This window comes from Neolamprologus multifasciatus, chromosome 18 (assembly GCF_963576455.1).
Source record: "Neolamprologus multifasciatus chromosome 18, fNeoMul1.2, whole genome shotgun sequence".
Classification (NCBI taxonomy): Eukaryota; Metazoa; Chordata; class Actinopteri; order Cichliformes; family Cichlidae; genus Neolamprologus; species Neolamprologus multifasciatus.
The window spans coordinates 4188096-4210769 of NC_140456.1; the positions used below are offsets into that span (position 1 = coordinate 4188096).

Consider the following 22674-nt stretch of genomic DNA (forward strand, 5'->3'; position numbering starts at 1 on the left):
ACCCTCTTTATTTAATTTAACACTCGTCAGGGGACAGGCAAACAACAATTTCAACCACTGAAACGAGGAATACAACCTTTTTCAACCTTTTTAACCTTATTTAACCTTATTTAACCTTATTCTCTTACTATACTTAGAACTCAACCTTTGTTCGCAAAATGTGTCTTGTTCTATGTTCTAATCCAGAATAAAATGTAAACCCGTGATTACACAAACGTTTTCAATATTATTCTGTAGCTATGCGGGAGTCCTCAGTCCCCAAGTCACCACCTCAGCAAACCAGACGCCGCTGGACCTGACTGCGCGTCCACAGGCAGGGGGGTTGCCAACACCATGAACAAAACCAATTTCCACAGGTCCACTAGGCATCAACCTTTGATCCTAAAATGTGTCTTTGCTCTAATGTCCTCCCATTTACACATCAACCGTCACTGTCACCATGTTCATATTTCACATAGAAACACAGCAAGCGCGTCTCATCAGCAGAAACACACACAGAAACCTCTGAGCTCACCTTTGAAAATGCAAGCGCACCATAAGCCAGACTCTATTTCACCTCTATTTCATATTCTACACTTTGGCCGCTTTTTGAAAGTTTTTCCACATTTCTTGCAACAGAAGCCAGTCATAGACAAAATTAATTATGTAGGGTAAAAGTGGGCTGCACCCTAGTCTCAACGTAGAATATGATTAGTATCTTGCTAGAGCCAGTTCCTATAACACACTTGATTTCTAGTCTCAACGTAGAATATTATTAGTATCTTGCTAGAAAATTCCTATAACACTTGAATTCAGCCTCAACTTATGTTGTTAGTATCTTGCGCCGAAAACCAGACACCGACAATTTAATGTGAAAGTACGTGTAACTCAGCGAACAGATTAATTTGGAAAGCCCAATATGCACATTTGGTATTTATAATACAACAGGCTGTGCTTACCTTTTTATGTTTGGACCGTCCTCTGTTCGCCTCGCCCCACGATCTCACCACAGGCCAAATCTGCCCCTCCTCAGCACACCAAAGATCCGGGTCACCGGCACCAAGTTGTTGAATTTTCCCAGTTCTTTGAATCTTTGGGCTGAAGGAAGGACAATACTCGGTGTATAAATGCTCAATCAACAATCCTTTATTTCCATACAATTTTCACACAATGAGCATAAAAACCATCCGGATGGGGAGAGATGCAGAGAGGGTCACAGCAAGTCTCCAAATGGTGACGTGTTACACAGCTTCTTATACTTTTCACTGGCCCCCACCTGGTCGTAAACCTAAACATTCACACTCTCTTATCTGTCGTGGCGCCTAAGTTATGACCTCGGGCTCCCTGTCTTTCTACCTCCTACAAGGGTGGGGGCACAGAATGTGGTCTGTTTCTGCTATTATTGGCACAAGGTCCTTTGCACACAACATTCTCAGAAAATGATTTAAGCAGTCTGACATGACAAGAAAACAGTGTAAAACATTCACAGCAGATAAATGGTGGCGCCCACTTGTCTAACAGAACCCAAAGGATGGTCACATTCTTTTAATCCCCAGAGATATACTGGAACATTTGTCTAACATACTACAACAATGGTCATGTTCTTTAACCTAAAAATATAAGGAGAATAATGATCTCACACTGGATAGCCCTGACCCCCACCCGACACACAATAATGCCATGAAAGCATCATTTTAAAAAGGGCTATGCAAACATGGCCAATAACTTTCATTCTAATGATGTGCAAAATGATTTGGGAACAAAACAAATTTTGCTGTTAGAAAACTTGCAGACTTCACTATATACAGTGTAGACCCTCTAAACTAAGTTTGGGGGATGTGATCTTTCAAGAAATGCAGACCAAACTGTTGTTGTTTGTTTACTTACACAGCATGTCTTGTAGAATTAACTGGAGTCACCAGCAACAGCATAGTGCAGTCATATCTCAAGTCTAATAACAGAAGACAGGAAAAGATCAGTAAAGAAACAACTTCCCCAAACCAAAGCACAAATAAAACGATAAGTAAAACAGGCTGATCTAAAGTATGATTAAAGTTCAGCCTGATTAATATAAATGTCACTGACAGTTGCTAATATATTGGAAAACCGAAATACTTACCACTGAGTTGATGTCTTTCTGTCCAACAACAGGAGTGCTGATCCCGATCCTCAAAGACAGTAAGAAGCAAGCAGAGGGAGAAAAAGCAGAACAGTTTTCAGAAACTGATTTTATCCTTAATGGCTGTGCAATTATTGTAACATAGAGATTGCTTATGTTGTTAAATAAAGGCTAGATTTGACATTAATAGATGCCACAGATGTTCAAAAGCTGCCACAAAGCATGAAAAAAAAAAATGGACGTCTCCAAAAAACGTCAGAGCATTTTTGCAAATATGTGATGTCTTGATAAATCGAGCAGATATTTGAACTTTACACAGCTACATTCTCGCCTGAAAATATCTTAAAAGTTTATTTTGTGACCCAGAAAAAGTAATACGTTTTTTAGCCGCGCTCCTCTGCCATTGCTGCGTTTACAAGTATGCACAGGCTCTAATGACCACCCTCCTCCTTTTCCCCAGACTACCCTTTCTGGGTCACAAAATAACCTTTTAAGATATTTTCAGGCGAGAATGTAGCTGTGTAATGCTCAAACATCTACTTAATTTATAAAAATATCACATATTTGCAAAAGTGCTTCCACGTTTTCGGAGAGCTCTGTTATCCACCAGCGCAATAGCTGACCGGGAGGTCAAGGCTTGATAGAGTCCAGGAGCACAGCTAACTCCTGGCTTATTGTTTTCAACCCCCCTGCACTCTTTTGCTACTCAGGTTAAACATTATATATATAATTAGTTAGTTAGTTATGGCTATGGATTGAAAATACCCCCCACACCCCACCCTACCCCTAACGGCTACACCTCCCGAAGAATTTTGTCTGGGCTCTTATCTCACTTTTTTATTTCAAACAATCAACAGAAAATTTCACAGACATAGTTTTATGTAAGGTTTTTAAGGCTGTGGTGTTAATTTTTAAGTAACATGAGCCCAGCGGCAGCAGCAACGCTAGGCTAACACTAACTAGCTAGCAAGATTATAATCCTGGTGCTAAACTAAGAGACGCCACAAAATCAGTTTGAATAAGAGTAAACATTTACTCACCAAGTCAGTGTATCAGCTAAAGATCCACAGCAATGACAATAATATGTTGAGCTGAGGCTTCTCCAGGTTTGCTCAACATATTCCATAACAAATGCCGGCACCGTGAACATGCGGACTGATCCGAGAGGGAGGAGGACGGAAGTGACGTGGCATTTTCAAAACACATCTTTCATCCTTCCGCCCTCTGAAGCAAAACTTCCAGCTTAGTTAGTTTTTCTAAGTTAAGACAAGTGAAATAAATTGAGTTTGTCAGCATTTTTGCATAAAAGGTACTGGTAAGTTATTTAAATGGAGTTCTAATAAGAAATAGTGAAAAAATTGAGTTGAGCCTATTTAATATTTAAAATGAAACCCAATATTCCATTGTACAGTGTAGGTTTCCATGTGTAATTAGTGTGTAAGAATATTGCAGAAGAAGCTTAATGTGTACTTTGTAAAAACGATGAGAAATGAAGCTGGCTGAAGAAGAAAAGATAAATGGCCCTTTTTTCAATCAATCTCTCGGCCGGCCGCTTGGCGTATGACATGTGGCGGAAGTCTCTGGTACAGAGGGCCGCCAGTTCGAATCCCTCACGAACTCATTTGCCACGGCCCTCGCTTGAGGGACAGGGGAGACACGTACGCGTGTTTCCTTTAGCTTTCACCTAGTAATCATACAGCTCGCCTTCATTTCTTTAACTACTGTGTAGCTTAACCTATACCAACTCATCATAATCACACATTTATATTCATCTCAATCTGCAGTGTAACTGTGTTGCTCTTCAATCCCTACCTCAACAATGTTGTACACTTAAAAGTATAGGAAAAGACAACACTTAACCTAAAATATTGAAGTGCAGCACTTAAGGAAATATTCATCTTGGCATTCCACCACTCATTTATTTTTAACATTTATTGTGGTTCATTTCTTTTTCATTATTCTACCTTTTGTCAAGGCAAAACTCAAGGGCTACAGACAGGACAGACTTAAAAGAAGACTTTCAACTGAAACACATTTGCGTAATGTTGCAGAGGTGGACATACAGATGAAGAAAAGAATTCTGGATATGATGGAGTCATCTGAGAGGCCAGCTTCTGAACATCACAGTAAATTATAAGTCACTCTTGAGAGACAAGTTCAGTTGCAGATGGATTTTTACTGCTAAGACAAGTCATGCATCCACCACCACAACCTTTCAACCTGCCACCACACCATGGTCTATGCATGTGCACCACCACCACACGCTGTACCTGGCTCATTTTGAGTACACTGTACAGCCTTGTTAGTTCCCAGAACTCGAAAAAAATTGAGGAAACTCGTTGCCTCAAAAAAACTAAGTAAAGCTTACTTAAGATGACTGTTAGGACAACTTACACATTGCAAGTCTGCAGTATTAAGAATAACTTGATATTTCTGACTGTACAATTTTAATTGTTTACCTACTGACAAACATTTCAAGTTCAACTAAATGAAAAAACTATTTGTGGTAACCTGAATATGATTAAAAATAATTAACAACACTTTTTGTAATGATGTTAAAATCAGCCCAACTTTTATTTTCAAACACAACAAAGTATAACAGCCAACATACTGGACACTGTTCTGCTGAACAACAAACAATTATATTGCCATCACTGTTATAATCTTACAATGAAACAAAGTCTCAGATGTAATTATTCTGAAAATAAGTTTAGGCCTACCACAAGTTTGTTTTGTACTTACATTACTTATATAATCAAAATAAAATATTTATTGTTCTGTCACAAGTGCAGTGTCTGATTTAAACAACACATTTGTTTTTCATTCCAACACAGGAGCTGGAATGTTGTAATGTTTTAAGGATGGCTTGTTTCCAGTCCAGGCATTACTGCCCGAATGACTGTCATGGATCGAGGTGATCCAAATGTAAGTGCAGAAGAAGGTCTTTAACTTCCCTTAAGTACAGTGGCAGTGGATGTGGGTTGGAGATGCAATGAGCTTGAACCTGCAGGCGACCATCTTCACTGACCACACCATCTGTGACGGAGGACTCATCTCTCCTGGTGTCCTGCGAGCAAACAATCATATTTTTTGGAACATGAACTTAATTGCTTTCTTAAAACATTTTTTTCTGCATTTGGTATAAAACAGACTCCAATTTACACAATCTCAGGCTCCCTCCCCACCAGAGAGGTGACATTCAATGTCCCAATTGTCAGTCTGGATAGCCCTGACCCCCACCCGACACACAATAATGCCATGAAAGCATCATTTTAAAAAGGGCTATGCAAACATGGCCAATAACTTTCATTCTAATGATGTGCAAAATGATTTGGGAACAAAACAAATTTTGCTGTTAGAAAACTTGCAGACTTCACTATATACAGTGTAGACCCTCTAAACTAAGTTTGGGGGATGTGATCTTTCAAGAAATGCAGACCAAACTGTTGTTGTTTGTTTACTTACACAGCATGTCTTGTAGAATTAACTGGAGTCACCAGCAACAGCATAGTGCAGTCATATCTCAAGTCTAATAACAGAAGACAGGAAAAGATCAGTAAAGAAACAACTTCCCCAAACCAAAGCACAAATAAAACGATAAGTAAAACAGGCTGATCCAAAGTATGATTAAAGTTCAGCCTGATTAATATAAATGTCACTGACAGTTGCTAATATATTGGAAAACCGAAATACTTACCACTGAGTTGATGTCTTTCTGTCCAACAACAGGAGTGCTGATCCCGATCCTCAAAGACAGTAAGAAGCAAGCAGAGGGAGAAAAAGCAGAACAGTTTTCAGAAACTGATTTTATCCTTAATGGCTGTGCAATTATTGTAACATAGAGATTGCTTATGTTGTTAAATAAAGGCTAGATTTGACATTAATAGATGCCACAGATGTTCAAAAGCTGCCACAAAGCATGAAAAAAAAAATGGACGTCTCCAAAAAACGTCAGAGCATTTTTGCAAATATGTGATGTCTTGATAAATCGAGCAGATATTTGAACTTTACACAGCTACATTCTCGCCTGAAAATATCTTAAAAGTTTATTTTGTGACCCAGAAAAAGTAATACGTTTTTTAGCCGCGCTCCTCTGCCATTGCTGCGTTTACAAGTATGCACAGGCTCTAATGACCACCCTCCTCCTTTTCCCCAGACTACCCTTTCTGGGTCACAAAATAACCTTTTAAGATATTTTCAGGCGAGAATGTAGCTGTGTAATGCTCAAACATCTACTTAATTTATAAAAATATCACATATTTGCAAAAGTGCTTCCACGTTTTCGGAGAGCTCTGTTATCCACCAGCGCAATAGCTGACCGGGAGGTCAAGGCTTGATAGAGTCCAGGAGCACAGCTAACTCCTGGCTTATTGTTTTCAACCCCCCTGCACTCTTTTGCTACTCAGGTTAAACATTATATATATAATTAGTTAGTTAGTTAGTTATGGCTATGGATTGAAAATACCCCCCACACCCCACCCTACCCCTAACGGCTACACCTCCCGAAGAATTTTGTCTGGGCTCTTATCTCACTTTTTTATGTCAAACAATCAACAGAAAATTTCACAGACATAGTTTTATGTAAGGTTTTTAAGGCTGTGGTGTTAATTTTTAAGTAACATGAGCCCAGCGGCAGCAGCAACGCTAGGCTAACACTAACTAGCTAGCAAGATTATAATCCTGGTGCTAAACTAAGAGACGCCACAAAATCAGTTTGAATAAGAGTAAACATTTACTCACCAAGTCAGTGTATCAGCTAAAGATCCACAGCAATGACAATAATATGTTGAGCTGAGGCTTCTCCAGGTTTGCTCAACATATTCCATAACAAATGCCGGCACCGTGAACATGCGGACTGATCCGAGAGGGAGGAGGACGGAAGTGACGTGGCATTTTCAAAACACATCTTTCATCCTTCCGCCCTCTGAAGCAAAACTTCCAGCTTAGTTAGTTTTTCTAAGTTAAGACAAGTGAAATAAATTGAGTTTATCTGCATTTTTGCATAAAAGGTACTGGTAAGTTATTTAAATGGAGTTCTAATAACAAATTGTCAAAAATTGAGTTGAGCCTATTTAATATTTAAAATGAAACCCAATATTCCATTGTACAGTGTAGGTTTCCATGTGTAATTAGTGTGTAAGAATATTGCAGAAGAAGCTTAATGTGTACTTTGTAAAAACGATGAGAAATGAAGCTGGCTGAAGAAGAAAAGATAAATGGCCCTTTTTTCAATCAATCTCTCGGCCGGCCGCTTGGCGTATGACATGTGGCGGAAGTCTCTGGTACAGAGGGCCGCCAGTTCGAATCCCTCACGAACTCATTTGCCACGGCCCTCGCTTGAGGGACAGGGGAGACACATACGCGCGTTTCCTTTAGCTTTCACCTAGTAATCATACAGCTCGCCTTCATTTCTTTAACTACTGTGTAGCTTAACCTATACCAACTCATCATAATCACACATTTATATTCATCTCAATCTGCAGTGTAACTGTGTTGCTCTTCAATCCCTACCTCAACAATGTTGTACACTTAAAAGTATAGGAAAAGACAACACTTAACCTAAAATATTGAAGTGGAGCACTTAAGGAAATATTCATCTTGGCATTCCACCACTCATTTATTTTTAACATTTATTGTGGTTCATTTCTTTTTCATTATTCTACCTTTTGTCAAGGCAAAACTCAAGGGCTACAGACAGGACAGACTTAAAAGAAGACTTTCAACTGAAACACATTTGCGTAATGTTGCAGAGGTGGACATACAGATGAAGAAAAGAATTCTGCATATGATGGAGTCATCTGAGAGGCCAGCTTCTGAACATCACAGTAAATTATAAGTCACTCTTGAGAGACAAGTTCAGTTGCAGATGGATTTTTACTGCTAAGACAAGTCATGCATCCACCACCACAACCTTTCAACCTGCCACCACACCATGGTCTATGCATGTGCACCACCACCACACGCTGTACCTGGCTCATTTTGAGTACACTGTACAGCCTTGTTAGTTCCCAGAACTCGAAAAAAATTGAGGAAACTCGTTGCCTCAAAAAAACTAAGTAAAGCTTACTTAAGATGACTGTTAGGACAACTTACACATTGCAAGTCTGCAGTATTAAGAATAACTTGATATTTCTGACTGTACAATTTTAATTGTTTACCTACTGACAAACATTTCAAGTTCAACTAAATGAAAAAACTATTTGTGGTAACCTGAATATGATTAAAAATAATTAACAACACTTTTTGTAATGATGTTAAAATCAGCCCAACTTTTATTTTCAAACACAACAAAGTATAACAGCCAACATACTGGACACTGTTCTGCTGAACAACAAACAATTATATTGCCATCACTGTTATAATCTTACAATGAAACAAAGTCTCAGATGTAATTATTCTGAAAATAAGTTTAGGCCTACCACAAGTTTGTTTTGTACTTACATTACTTATATAATCAAAATAAAATATTTATTGTTCTGTCACAAGTGCAGTCTCTGATTTAAACAACACATTTGTTTTTCATTCCAACACAGGAGCTGGAATGTTGTAATGTTTTAAGGATGGCTTGTTTCCAGTCCAGGCATTACTGCCCGAATGACTGTCATGGATCGAGGTGATCCAAATGTAAGTGCAGAAGAAGGTCTTTAACTTCCCTTAAGTACAGTGGCAGTGGATGTGGGTTGGAGATGCAATGAGCTTGAACCTGCAGGCGACCATCTTCACTGACCACACCATCTGTGACGGAGGACTCATCTCTCCTGGTGTCCTGCGAGCAAACAATCATATTTTTTGGAACATGAACTTAATTGCTTTCTTAAAACATTTTTTTCTGCATTTGGTATGAAACAGACTCCAATTTACACAATCTCAGGCTCCCTCCCCACCAGAGAGGTGACATTCAATGTCCCAATTGTCAGTCTGGATAGCCCTGACCCCCACCCGACACACAATAATGCCATGAAAGCATCATTTTAAAAAGGGCTATGCAAACATGGCCAATAACTTTCATTCTAATGATGTGCAAAATGATTTGGGAACAAAACAAATTTTGCTGTTAGAAAACTTGCAGACTTCACTATATACAGTGTAGACCCTCTAAACTAAGTTTGGGGGATGTGATCTTTCAAGAAATGCAGACCAAACTGTTGTTGTTTGTTTACTTACACAGCATGTCTTGTAGAATTAACTGGAGTCACCAGCAACAGCATAGTGCAGTCATATCTCAAGTCTAATAACAGAAGACAGGAAAAGATCAGTAAAGAAACAACTTCCCCAAACCAAAGCACAAATAAAACGATAAGTAAAACAGGCTGATCCAAAGTATGATTAAAGTTCAGCCTGATTAATATAAATGTCACTGACAGTTGCTAATATATTGGAAAACCGAAATACTTACCACTGAGTTGATGTCTTTCTGTCCAACAACAGGAGTGCTGATCCCGATCCTCAAAGACAGTAAGAAGCAAGCAGAGGGAGAAAAAGCAGAACAGTTTTCAGAAACTGATTTTATCCTTAATGGCTGTGCAATTATTGTAACATAGAGATTGCTTATGTTGTTAAATAAAGGCTAGATTTGACATTAATAGATGCCACAGATGTTCAAAAGCTGCCACAAAGCATGAAAAAAAAAATGGACGTCTCCAAAAAACGTCAGAGCATTTTTGCAAATATGTGATGTCTTGATAAATCGAGCAGATATTTGAACTTTACACAGCTACATTCTCGCCTGAAAATATCTTAAAAGTTTATTTTGTGACCCAGAAAAAGTAATACGTTTTTTAGCCGCGCTCCTCTGCCATTGCTGCGTTTACAAGTATGCACAGGCTCTAATGACCACCCTCCTCCTTTTCCCCAGACTACCCTTTCTGGGTCACAAAATAACCTTTTAAGATATTTTCAGGCGAGAATGTAGCTGTGTAATGCTCAAACATCTACTTAATTTATAAAAATATCACATATTTGCAAAAGTGCTTCCACGTTTTCGGAGAGCTCTGTTATCCACCAGCGCAATAGCTGACCGGGAGGTCAAGGCTTGATAGAGTCCAGGAGCACAGCTAACTCCTGGCTTATTGTTTTCAACCCCCCTGCACTCTTTTGCTACTCAGGTTAAACATTATATATATAATTAGTTAGTTAGTTAGTTATGGCTATGGATTGAAAATACCCCCCACACCCCACCCTACCCCTAACGGCTACACCTCCCGAAGAATTTTGTCTGGGCTCTTATCTCACTTTTTTATTTCAAACAATCAACAGAAAATTTCACAGACATAGTTTTATGTAAGGTTTTTAAGGCTGTGGTGTTAATTTTTAAGTAACATGAGCCCAGCGGCAGCAGCAACGCTAGGCTAACACTAACTAGCTAGCAAGATTATAATCCTGGTGCTAAACTAAGAGACGCCACAAAATCAGTTTGAATAAGAGTAAACATTTACTCACCAAGTCAGTGTATCAGCTAAAGATCCACAGCAATGACAATAATATGTTGAGCTGAGGCTTCTCCAGGTTTGCTCAACATATTCCATAACAAATGCCGGCACCGTGAACATGCGGACTGATCCGAGAGGGAGGAGGACGGAAGTGACGTGGCATTTTCAAAACACATCTTTCATCCTTCCGCCCTCTGAAGCAAAACTTCCAGCTTAGTTAGTTTTTCTAAGTTAAGACAAGTGAAATAAATTGAGTTTTGTCAGCATTTTTGCATAAAAGGTACTGGTAAGTTATTTAAATGGAGTTCTAATAAGAAATAGTGAAAAATTGAGTTGAGCCTATTTAATATTTAAAATGAAACCCAATATTCCATTGTACAGTGTAGGTTTCCATGTGTAATTAGTGTGTAAGAATATTGCAGAAGAAGCTTAATGTGTACTTTGTAAAAACGATGAGAAATGAAGCTGGCTGAAGAAGAAAAGATAAATGGCCCTTTTTTCAATCAATCTCTCGGCCGGCCGCTTGGCGTATGACATGTGGCGGAAGTCTCTGGTACAGAGGGCCGCCAGTTCGAATCCCTCACGAACTCATTTGCCACGGCCCTCGCTTGAGGGACAGGGGAGACACGTACGCGTGTTTCCTTTAGCTTTCACCTAGTAATCATACAGCTCGCCTTCATTTCTTTAACTACTGTGTAGCTTAACCTATACCAACTCATCATAATCACACATTTATATTCATCTCAATCTGCAGTGTAACTGTGTTGCTCTTCAATCCCTACCTCAACAATGTTGTACACTTAAAAGTATAGGAAAAGACAACACTTAACCTAAAATATTGAAGTGGCAGCACTTAAGGAAATATTCATCTTGGCATTCCACCACTCATTTATTTTTAACATTTATTGTGGTTCATTTCTTTTTCATTATTCTACCTTTTGTCAAGGCAAAACTCAAGGGCTACAGACAGGACAGACTTAAAAGAAGACTTTCAACTGAAACACATTTGCGTAATGTTGCAGAGGTGGACATACAGATGAAGAAAAGAATTCTGGATATGATGGAGTCATCTGAGAGGCCAGCTTCTGAACATCACAGTAAATTATAAGTCACTCTTGAGAGACAAGTTCAGTTGCAGATGGATTTTTACTGCTAAGACAAGTCATGCATCCACCACCACAACCTTTCAACCTGCCACCACACCATGGTCTATGCATGTGCACCACCACCACACGCTGTACCTGGCTCATTTTGAGTACACTGTACAGCCTTGTTAGTTCCCAGAACTCGAAAAAAATTGAGGAAACTCGTTGCCTCAAAAAAACTAAGTAAAGCTTACTTAAGATGACTGTTAGGACAACTTACACATTGCAAGTCTGCAGTATTAAGAATAACTTGATATTTCTGACTGTACAATTTTAATTGTTTACCTACTGACAAACATTTCAAGTTCAACTAAATGAAAAAACTATTTGTGGTAACCTGAATATGATTAAAAATAATTAACAACACTTTTTGTAATGATGTTAAAATCAGCCCAACTTTTATTTTCAAACACAACAAAGTATAACAGCCAACATACTGGACACTGTTCTGCTGAACAACAAACAATTATATTGCCATCACTGTTATAATCTTACAATGAAACAAAGTCTCAGATGTAATTATTCTGAAAATAAGTTTAGGCCTACCACAAGTTTGTTTTGTACTTACATTACTTATATAATCAAAATAAAATATTTATTGTTCTGTCACAAGTGCAGTGTCTGATTTAAACAACACATTTGTTTTTCATTCCAACACAGGAGCTGGAATGTTGTAATGTTTTAAGGATGGCTTGTTTCCAGTCCAGGCATTACTGCCCGAATGACTGTCATGGATCGAGGTGATCCAAATGTAAGTGCAGAAGAAGGTCTTTAACTTCCCTTAAGTACAGTGGCAGTGGATGTGGGTTGGAGATGCAATGAGCTTGAACCTGCAGGCGACCATCTTCACTGACCACACCATCTGTGACGGAGGACTCATCTCTCCTGGTGTCCTGCGAGCAAACAATCATATTTTTTGGAACATGAACTTAATTGCTTTCTTAAAACATTTTTTTCTGCATTTGGTATAAAACAGACTCCAATTTACACAATCTCAGGCTCCCTCCCCACCAGAGAGGTGACATTCAATGTCCCAATTGTCAGTCTGGATAGCCCTGACCCCCACCCGACACACAATAATGCCATGAAAGCATCATTTTAAAAAGGGCTATGCAAACATGGCCAATAACTTTCATTCTAATGATGTGCAAAATGATTTGGGAACAAAACAAATTTTGCTGTTAGAAAACTTGCAGACTTCACTATATACAGTGTAGACCCTCTAAACTAAGTTTGGGGGATGTGATCTTTCAAGAAATGCAGACCAAACTGTTGTTGTTTGTTTACTTACACAGCATGTCTTGTAGAATTAACTGGAGTCACCAGCAACAGCATAGTGCAGTCATATCTCAAGTCTAATAACAGAAGACAGGAAAAGATCAGTAAAGAAACAACTTCCCCAAACCAAAGCACAAATAAAATGATAAGTAAAACAGGCTGATCCAAAGTATGATTAAAGTTCAGCCTGATTAATATAAATGTCACTGACAGTTGCTAATATATTGGAAAACCGAAATACTTACCACTGAGTTGATGTCTTTCTGTCCAACAACAGGAGTGCTGATCCCGATCCTCAAAGACAGTAAGAAGCAAGCAGAGGGAGAAAAAGCAGAACAGTTTTCAGAAACTGATTTTATCCTTAATGGCTGTGCAATTATTGTAACATAGAGATTGCTTATGTTGTTAAATAAAGGCTAGATTTGACATTAATAGATGCCACAGATGTTCAAAAGCTGCCACAAAGCATGAAAAAAAAAATGGACGTCTCCAAAAAACGTCAGAGCATTTTTGCAAATATGTGATGTCTTGATAAATCGAGCAGATATTTGAACTTTACACAGCTACATTCTCGCCTGAAAATATCTTAAAAGTTTATTTTGTGACCCAGAAAAAGTAATACGTTTTTTAGCCGCGCTCCTCTGCCATTGCTGCGTTTACAAGTATGCACAGGCTCTAATGACCACCCTCCTCCTTTTCCCCAGACTACCCTTTCTGGGTCACAAAATAACCTTTTAAGATATTTTCAGGCGAGAATGTAGCTGTGTAATGCTCAAACATCTACTTAATTTATAAAAATATCACATATTTGCAAAAGTGCTTCCACGTTTTCGGAGAGCTCTGTTATCCACCAGCGCAATAGCTGACCGGGAGGTCAAGGCTTGATAGAGTCCAGGAGCACAGCTAACTCCTGGCTTATTGTTTTCAACCCCCCTGCACTCTTTTGCTACTCAGGTTAAACATTATATATATAATTAGTTAGTTAGTTAGTTATGGCTATGGATTGAAAATACCCCCCACACCCCACCCTACCCCTAACGGCTACACCTCCCGAAGAATTTTGTCTGGGCTCTTATCTCACTTTTTTATGTCAAACAATCAACAGAAAATTTCACAGACATAGTTTTATGTAAGGTTTTTAAGGCTGTGGTGTTAATTTTTAAGTAACATGAGCCCAGCGGCAGCAGCAACGCTAGGCTAACACTAACTAGCTAGCAAGATTATAATCCTGGTGCTAAACTAAGAGACGCCACAAAATCAGTTTGAATAAGAGTAAACATTTACTCACCAAGTCAGTGTATCAGCTAAAGATCCACAGCAATGACAATAATATGTTGAGCTGAGGCTTCTCCAGGTTTGCTCAACATATTCCATAACAAATGCCGGCACCGTGAACATGCGGACTGATCCGAGAGGGAGGAGGACGGAAGTGACGTGGCATTTTCAAAACACATCTTTCATCCTTCCGCCCTCTGAAGCAAAACTTCCAGCTTAGTTAGTTTTTCTAAGTTAAGACAAGTGAAATAAATTGAGTTTATCTGCATTTTTGCATAAAAGGTACTGGTAAGTTATTTAAATGGAGTTCTAATAAGAAATTGTCAAAAATTGAGTTGAGCCTATTTAATATTTTAAATGAAACCCAATATTCCATTGTACAGTGTAGGTTTCCATGTGTAATTAGTGTGTAAGAATATTGCAGAAGAAGCTTAATGTGTACTTTGTAAAAACGATGAGAAATGAAGCTGGCTGAAGAAGAAAAGATAAATGGCCCTTTTTTCAATCAATCTCTCGGCCGGCCGCTTGGCGTATGACATGTGGCGGAAGTCTCTGGTACAGAGGGCCGCCAGTTCGAATCCCTCACGAACTCATTTGCCACGGCCCTCGCTTGAGGGACAGGGGAGACACATACGCGCGTTTCCTTTAGCTTTCACCTAGTAATCATACAGCTCGCCTTCATTTCTTTAACTACTGTGTAGCTTAACCTATACCAAGTCATCATAATCACACATTTATATTCATCTCAATCTGCAGTGTAACTGTGTTGCTCTTCAATCCCTACCTCAACAATGTTGTACACTTAAAAGTATAGGAAAAGACAACACTTAACCTAAAATATTGAAGTGGAGCACTTAAGGAAATATTCATCTTGGCATTCCACCACTCATTTATTTTTAACATTTATTGTGGTTCATTTCTTTTTCATTATTCTACCTTTTGTCAAGGCAAAACTCAAGGGCTACAGACAGGACAGACTTAAAAGAAGACTTTCAACTGAAACACATTTGCGTAATGTTGCAGAGGTGGACATACAGATGAAGAAAAGAATTCTGCATATGATGGAGTCATCTGAGAGGCCAGCTTCTGAACATCACAGTAAATTATAAGTCACTCTTGAGAGACAAGTTCAGTTGCAGATGGATTTTTACTGCTAAGACAAGTCATGCATCCACCACCACAACCTTTCAACCTGCCACCACACCATGGTCTATGCATGCGCACCACCACCACACGCTGTACCTGGCTCATTTTGAGTACACTGTACAGCCTTGTTAGTTCCCAGAACTCGAAAAAAATTGAGGAAACTCGTTGCCTCAAAAAAACTAAGTAAAGCTTACTTAAGATGACTGTTAGGACAACTTACACATTGCAAGTCTGCAGTATTAAGAATAACTTGATATTTCTGACTGTACAATTTTAATTGTTTACCTACTGACAAACATTTCAAGTTCAACTAAATGAAAAAACTATTTGTGGTAACCTGAATATGATTAAAAAGAATTAACAACACTTTTTGTAATGATGTTAAAATCAGCCCAACTTTTATTTTCAAACACAACAAAGTATAACAGCCAACATACTGGACACTGTTCTGCTGAACAACAAACGTCTTTTGAGTGTCCAGTTGAATTAATTCTACTGGCTCTCATGGTCATTTGTTATTATAGACATATTTTTCATGTTCATCCAGCTATATAGTAAATTCTATCTATTTAGTAATATCCGTCAGCTATAAAATGTAATATAAATATAAAAAATATCTAAATATCTCCTGCCCTTTATATTTTAATGATGTAAGTCTGTTATCGTGTTACATTAGCATTCCTCACATATCAATGAGATGCTGTACAGTACAATCCTACTGACACAGCAGAGGGATAACGACGGCTATTCAACATCGTTACACGACACATTCGAGCGGCATGACACAGACAAAGTGACTAAATCATCTTTTTTGTGGTTTATTGTCTTCAAACCAGCAGACAAAGCTGATGGCAGAAGATGTCGGAGAAGAACTTCAGGCCGTGTACTCTATAGGTATTTTTTTCTTGTTATCAAAAGACATTTGGAGTGACGGCTTCTACAACTGGTTGTGCTAAAGTAAAGCTTACAGTCTAAGAAATCACAGTGTTGATATTCAGCACAAAGAGAAAAGCTCACTTGTTTGAATTTATTTACAATCATAGTTTTATAAATCCTGACTGTAAACATCTTCTACAGCTTTGATATTGTTTGACACTAGATATCAGGTTTAATTTAAAGGTTTCTGTGTCCCAATGAGCCATTTACACTGACCAGTGTTTGCATTTAACTGTAACACATTCATTATTTAGTTCCAACATTTCTAAGAGAAATAACTGAATGTAAAAAAATGGCAGCACTCAGGCCAGGTTTATAGAGATATATGCATGCATTATGAAATTTATGTATCCCAGATAATTGTTATTCATCTAGTTATGGCAGACCCACCCCTTCCTCCCAAGTTAACTGCAACCCAAAAGAACTAGTGGGGCTATTTACACACTCACAACCAGTGTGGGGTAAAAAGAGCCACCAAAAAGCTGTCAGCCACAGATGTGCTAGAAGAGTTAGAAACTCTACTTATGGAGAAACTTTCTAAGTCTAACAGGGGACAGGTACTCCTGCCCAAATAACATGATATAACCCCACATACAGCCCAGCCATAAAATGAATTAATTCAATTCTAATTCTAATTCAAACTAATTCACTGGATGGTGTCAGGTCCTGAGTAGAGAGAGTCTGACTGGACGTTGTTACTGGGAGGTGGAGTGGAGAGGGAGAGGAGGTTATGTAGCAGTCGCATACAAGAATATCAGCAGAGCAGGGAGTGAATGTGTATTTGGATATAATGACAAATCTTGGTCATTAGATTGTAACAACAACAGTTATACATTTTGGTACAACAACATCCAAACTCGTGTCTCAGGTCCTCGTTCCTCCAGAGTAGGAGTGTACCTGGATCACAGAGCAGGTATTTTGTCCTTCTACAGCATCTCTGAAACCATGGCCCTTTCTCAATTCTCAAGTACGCGAGTACGTACTCGCGTTCTCGGCGGGTACGTACTCGCCGAGAACGCACGGAAGTACGGACTCGCCGAGAACGCGAGCACTGACTCGCGATTTGTACAATTGGAACACCAGCGTACTTGATGATGTCACAGGTCCGGAGTTTTTACTGCCGTCCTTAATTTAACTGTGAGTAATATGTTATGAAGCTTAACTTTAATCACAGCCAAACCGGTTTACTCAGGAACAAATAAAAAGCCGAAATAAGCCAAACATTAACATTTAGAAGTGATCTAAGTGACTTATATATCATGTTTAACCTCACTAGTGAAATCTCTATTAATAAAAATAGTGCACATGTACATACGTGTACATACCTTAATAAAAACAAGCAGGTGAGATGTTAGAACGCTTTTATTTTTATTTTAGTGGACACTCAATACAATAGACAGCTACTGGGGTTTGTTTAACCTGAGTAGCGAAAAAACCGCGGGGGGGTTGAAAACGAACTGCCGGGAGTCTGCTGTTCGCGCCGGCTGTAATAATCCTCGACCTCGCTGTCTGCTATGGAGCTGGCGGGTCACAGACGTCTCCGAAAACGTCGGACCTCGTTTGGAAATATATGATATCTTGATAAACTGAGCAGATATTCGAAGTTTACACAGCTACATTCTCGCTTGAAAAGAACTTAAAAGTTTATTTTGTGACCCAGAAAGAGTAATATTTAAAAGTTTTTAGCCCCGCTCGTCCGCCATTGCCGCGTTTGAGTTTTGGACGAAATGCATTCTGGGATATTTAGCTGTACCAAGTCCACACAAGTCACCACCGATGCATGCTCGATAAAACGGGCGGAGCGAGAACACATCCGGGACTTTTTCGCGTTCTCGGCTTGATGCGTACTTCGAATTGGAACAGTACTTGGTCTCCGACTGATGACGTATCACGAGTACACGAGAACGCAAGTACGCACAAGTACGCATATTGAGAAAGGCCCCATGACTCTCCTCCACAGAGTCCAGACCACATTCACTCAGCCGCTCTATGCTGGACTGATGTTTTACTACAATAATTTTGGAGCCACAGCTGAGTTGATTAAAGTGAAATAGACTGAAGTCTTTCATATTGTGGGTTTAAATCTGTATTTTAGTTTCATTTTATTTTCTCTCCATCATTTCTGCACAGAGATCAGCTGTCAGTCAAACATTATGGGTGGTACCTCCACATCTTCTAGTTGTTCTCTTGATGTTTCTGAGTTTTTAAAGGAGATCTTTCCTGTGACTGTTTATGGAGGCTATCACTGCTCATCATCATTTTGATTTACTAAAATATTTCTCCACATGAAAATGTAAACTTCTCTATCCTCTAAATGTTTCTGGAATATTTGTATTGAAAAATGTCGACATTTCTCTTTATGAGTATGGCAGACCATGTGTGTGTGTTTGTGTTTGTTTTTGTCAAAATCATCAAACAAATGAGGAAAAACTGTGATTTTAATGAATGAATTCATATATTGTGTTGATGTTTTATTGTGTGAATAAACTGGAAGGTTTGACTATAAATCAAACTTTGAACAAAGTCTTTTCTTCTGTCTTCATTCCAGGATCTCACTCAAATCTGATGCAGAAAATATGAAACTAATCTGAGAGAATAACTGAAGCAGTTTTCCTCCTGAAGCATCACAAAGTTCAGAGTTCATGTTTAGAGCAGAAGATTCAGCAGTCGCTCTGTGACCTTTCAACTTTCTTCACTAAAACAGCTTCATTACAGAGAAACAAGTCACATTTTCTTGATGTTCTTAAGTCCTTTAAAATGTTTTTAATGGTCCTTGAATGCAGCATCAGTGTCGCAGGTTTAAAAGGTCACTTTCTGTTGTGTTCAAAGATTTCCTTCAGATATGGTCTTTAATCAGTAAAGCCAGAGATACAGCAGTGTCATTAGCTGTGTTATTGGCACCAGGCTGTGTTTATGTATGTATTTAATTCTGTCTGAGGATGTCTTCAGCATGAAATGATCATTTGCTCAGCTGCTGTGTCTCATCTCTTATCAGACATTGGTTGGAACAGAGTTTTGTTGCTGACCATCTGACAAGAGGGTGAAGAAAAGCTTCAGGCTTCATTTGGACACTACGTTGGACAGAAGTCTCCACAAAAATGACTCAGAAACACAAATATTATTAATGAAAGTCCAAATGTCAAAAAGGGGTCATCCATGATCCTGAGAAATGTCCTTGAACATTTGAACATGAGTCAGAGGGTTGTCAGGTTTCTACACTGCATCGTGGCATCAAGCCTGAGATGTCTGTGTAAACAAGTATGGAGGACACAAATGCACAGACGCAGTCGAGCTGTTTACTGCTGATGAGGAAGGAAAATAGTCTGTTGGATATTAAAGCAGCATTTATTAGAGTAAGAACAGATACTTGTGTCCTTCATTTGATCCCCGTCAATTTACAGAAGACTTAAGGACCCTTTGACTTCTAACATACAGCTGCATGTTTACAGTTTTATTATTGATTTATTTCTAGCTCCTCCGTGAATCGCAACCTTATCGTGGTGGAGGGGTTTGTGTGTCCCAGGGATCCCAGGGGCTATGTTGTCTGCGGGCATTTGCCCCCTGGTAGGGTCTCCCATGGCAAATTGGTCCTGGGTGAGGGACCAGACAAAGAGCGATTCAGAAGACCCCTATGAAAAAAACACCGAGGGAACAGTTTACCCTGCCCGGGATAGGGTTACCGGGGCCCCGCCCTGGAGCCAGGCCCGGGGAGGGTGCCCGAGGGCGAGCGTCTGGTGGCCGGGTCTTAGTCCATGGGGCCCGGCCGGGCACAGCCCGAAGAGGAGACATGGGCCCATCCTCCCGCAGGCCCACCACCCGCAGGAGGCGCCATAGGGGTCGGGTGCATTGTGTGCCGGGTGGCGGCCAGGAGCGGAGGCCCTGGCGGACTGACCCCCGGCTGCCAAGACTGGCAATAGGGACATGGAATGTCACCTCTCTGGTGGGGAAGGAGCCTGAGTTAGTGCGTGAGGTTGAGAGGTACCGGCTAGATATAGTCGGGCTCACCTCTACGCACGGCTTGGGCTCTGGAACCAGTCTCCTGGAGAGGGGCTGGACTCTGTCTCAGTCTGGAGTTGCCCCTGGGGAGAGGCGGCGGGCTGGGGTGGGTATTCTAATATCCCCTCGGCTTGCTGCCGGTACGTTGGGGTTTTTCCCGGTGGACGAGAGGGTTTGTTCCCTGCGCCTTAGGGTCGGGGAACGGGTCCTGACTGTCATCTGCGCTTATGCACCGAGTGGCAGTTCGGAGTACCCAGCCTTCTTAGAGTCCCTGGGGGGGGGGGGTGCTGGAAGGTGCTCCACCTGGAGACTCTGTTGTCCTGCTGGGGGACTTCAATGCTCACGTGGGTAACGACAGCGAGACCTGGAGGGGCGTGATTGGGAGGAACGGCCTCCCTGATCTGAACCCGAGCGGTGCTTTGTTATTGGACTTCTGTGCTAATCACAGTTTGGCCATAACGAACACCTTGTTCGAACATAAGAGTGTCCATAAGTGCACGTGGCACCAGGACGCTCTAGGCCGTAGGTCGATGATCGATTTTGTAATCGTATCACCAGACCTGCGACCATATGTTCTGGACACTCGGGTAAAGAGAGGGGCTGAGCTGTCAACTGATCACCACCTGGTGGTGAGTTGGATCAGGTGGCGGGGGAGGACGCTGGACAGACCTGGTGCACCTAAACGCGTAGTGAGGGTGTGCTGGGAACGACTATCAGAGGCCCCAGTCCGCGAGATCTTCAACGCACACCTCCGGCAGAGCTTCAACAGCATTCCGAGGGAGGCGGGGGACATCGAGTCCGAATGGACCATGTTCAGCGCCTCCATTGCCGAAGCTGCTGCATTGAGCTGCGGCCGCAAGGTGGTTGGTGCCTGCCGTGGTGGTAATCCCCGAACCAAATGGTGGACACCAGAGGTGAAGGGAGCCACCAGGCTGAAGAAGGAGTCCTATCGGGCTTGGTTAGCCTGTGGGACTCCGGAGGCAGCCGACAGGTATCGACAGGCCAAGCGGAATGCGGCTCGGGCAGTGACTGAAGCAAAAACTCGGGTGTGGGAGGAGTTCGGAGAGGCCATGGAAAAAGACTTTCGGACTGCCTCGAAGAGGTTCTGGCAAACCGTCAGGCGTCTCAGGAGGGGAAAGCGGTGCTCTACCTGCACTGTGTATAGTGCTGGCGGAGCGCTGCTGACGTCGACTGAGAAAATTGTCAGGCGGTGGAAGGAATACTTCGAGGACCTCCTTAATCCCACTGACGCGTCTTCCAAGGAGGAAGCAGAGTCTGGGGATGAGGGGAATGACCCGCCAATTTCTGGGGGCGAGGTCACTGAGGCAGTTAAACAACTCCTTGGTGGCAGAGCCCCTGGTGTTGATGAGGTCCGCCCCGAGTTCCTGAAGGCTCTGGACGTTGTAGGGCTGTCCTGGCTGACACGCCTCTGCAATGTTGCGTGGAGATCAGGGGCAGTACCCGTGGATTGGCAGACCGGGGTGGTGGTCCCCATCTTTAAGAAGGGGGACCGGAGGGTGTGTTCCAACTACAGGGGGATCACACTCCTCAGCCTCCCCGGGAAAGTCTATGCCAGGGTGCTGGAAAGGAGAGTTCGTCCGCTAGTCGAACCTCTGATGCAGGAGGAACAATGCGGTTTTCGTCCTGGTCGCGGAACACTGGACCAGCTCTTCATCCTCTCGAGGATACTTGAGGGTGCATGGGAGTTTGCCCAACCAGTCTACATGTGTTTTGTGGACTTGGAGAAGGCATTCGACCGTGTCCCTCGGGGTGTCGGGTGGGAGGTGTTGCGGGAGTATGGGGTGTCTGGCCCATTGCTACGGGCCATTCGATCCCTATACAACCGTTGCAAGAGCTTGGTTCGCATTGCCGGCAATAAGTCGGACTCGTTTCCGGTGGGTGATGGGCTCCGCCAGGGCTGCCCTTTGTCACCGGTTCTGTTCATAATTTTTATGGACAGGATTTCTAGGCGCAGCCAAGTGGCGGAGGGCTTTCGCTTTGGTGGCCTCAGGATCTCATCTCTGATCTTTGCGGATGATGTGGTTCTGTTGGCTTCATCGGGTGAGGGCCTCCAGCTCGCACTGGAGCGGTTCGCAGCCGAGTGTGAAGCAGCGGGAATGAGGATCAGCACCTCCAAATCTGAGGCCATGGTTCTCAGCCGGAAAAGGGTGGAGTGCCCACTCCGGGTCGGGGATGAGGTCCTGCCCCAAGTGGAGGAGTTCAAGTATCTCGGGTCTTGTTCGCGAGTGATGGGAGAAGGGAGCCGGAGATCGACAGACGGATTGGGGCTGCAGCTGCAGTAATGCAGACGCTGCACCGGTCCGTCGTGGTGAAGAGGGAGCTGAGTGTAAAAGCGAAGCTCTCAATTTAC

General features: G+C 41.4%; 3 long non-coding RNA genes across 3 annotated transcripts; all 3 read right to left on the reverse strand.

Annotated features, from left to right (window-relative positions):
* Positions 1-4022: 4022 nt before the first annotated feature.
* LOC146497084 (uncharacterized) lies at positions 4023-6597 on the reverse strand. Its single transcript, XR_014870758.1, has 3 exons — positions 5796-6597; positions 5564-5627; positions 4023-5165 (listed from the first exon to the last, which is right to left on the reverse strand). It is a non-coding gene; the product is annotated as an uncharacterized LOC146497084 (long non-coding RNA).
* Positions 6598-7873: 1276 nt separating this feature from the next.
* Positions 7874-10696, reverse strand: LOC146497085 (uncharacterized). The gene is made up of 3 exons (XR_014870753.1): positions 9495-10696; positions 9263-9326; positions 7874-8864 (listed from the first exon to the last, which is right to left on the reverse strand). It is a non-coding gene; the product is annotated as an uncharacterized LOC146497085 (long non-coding RNA).
* A 728-nt stretch (positions 10697-11424) lies between these two features.
* On the reverse strand, positions 11425-13997 carry LOC146497086 (uncharacterized). Its single transcript, XR_014870761.1, has 3 exons — positions 13196-13997; positions 12964-13027; positions 11425-12565 (listed from the first exon to the last, which is right to left on the reverse strand). It is a non-coding gene; the product is annotated as an uncharacterized LOC146497086 (long non-coding RNA).
* Between the last annotated feature and the right edge of the window lie 8677 nt (positions 13998-22674).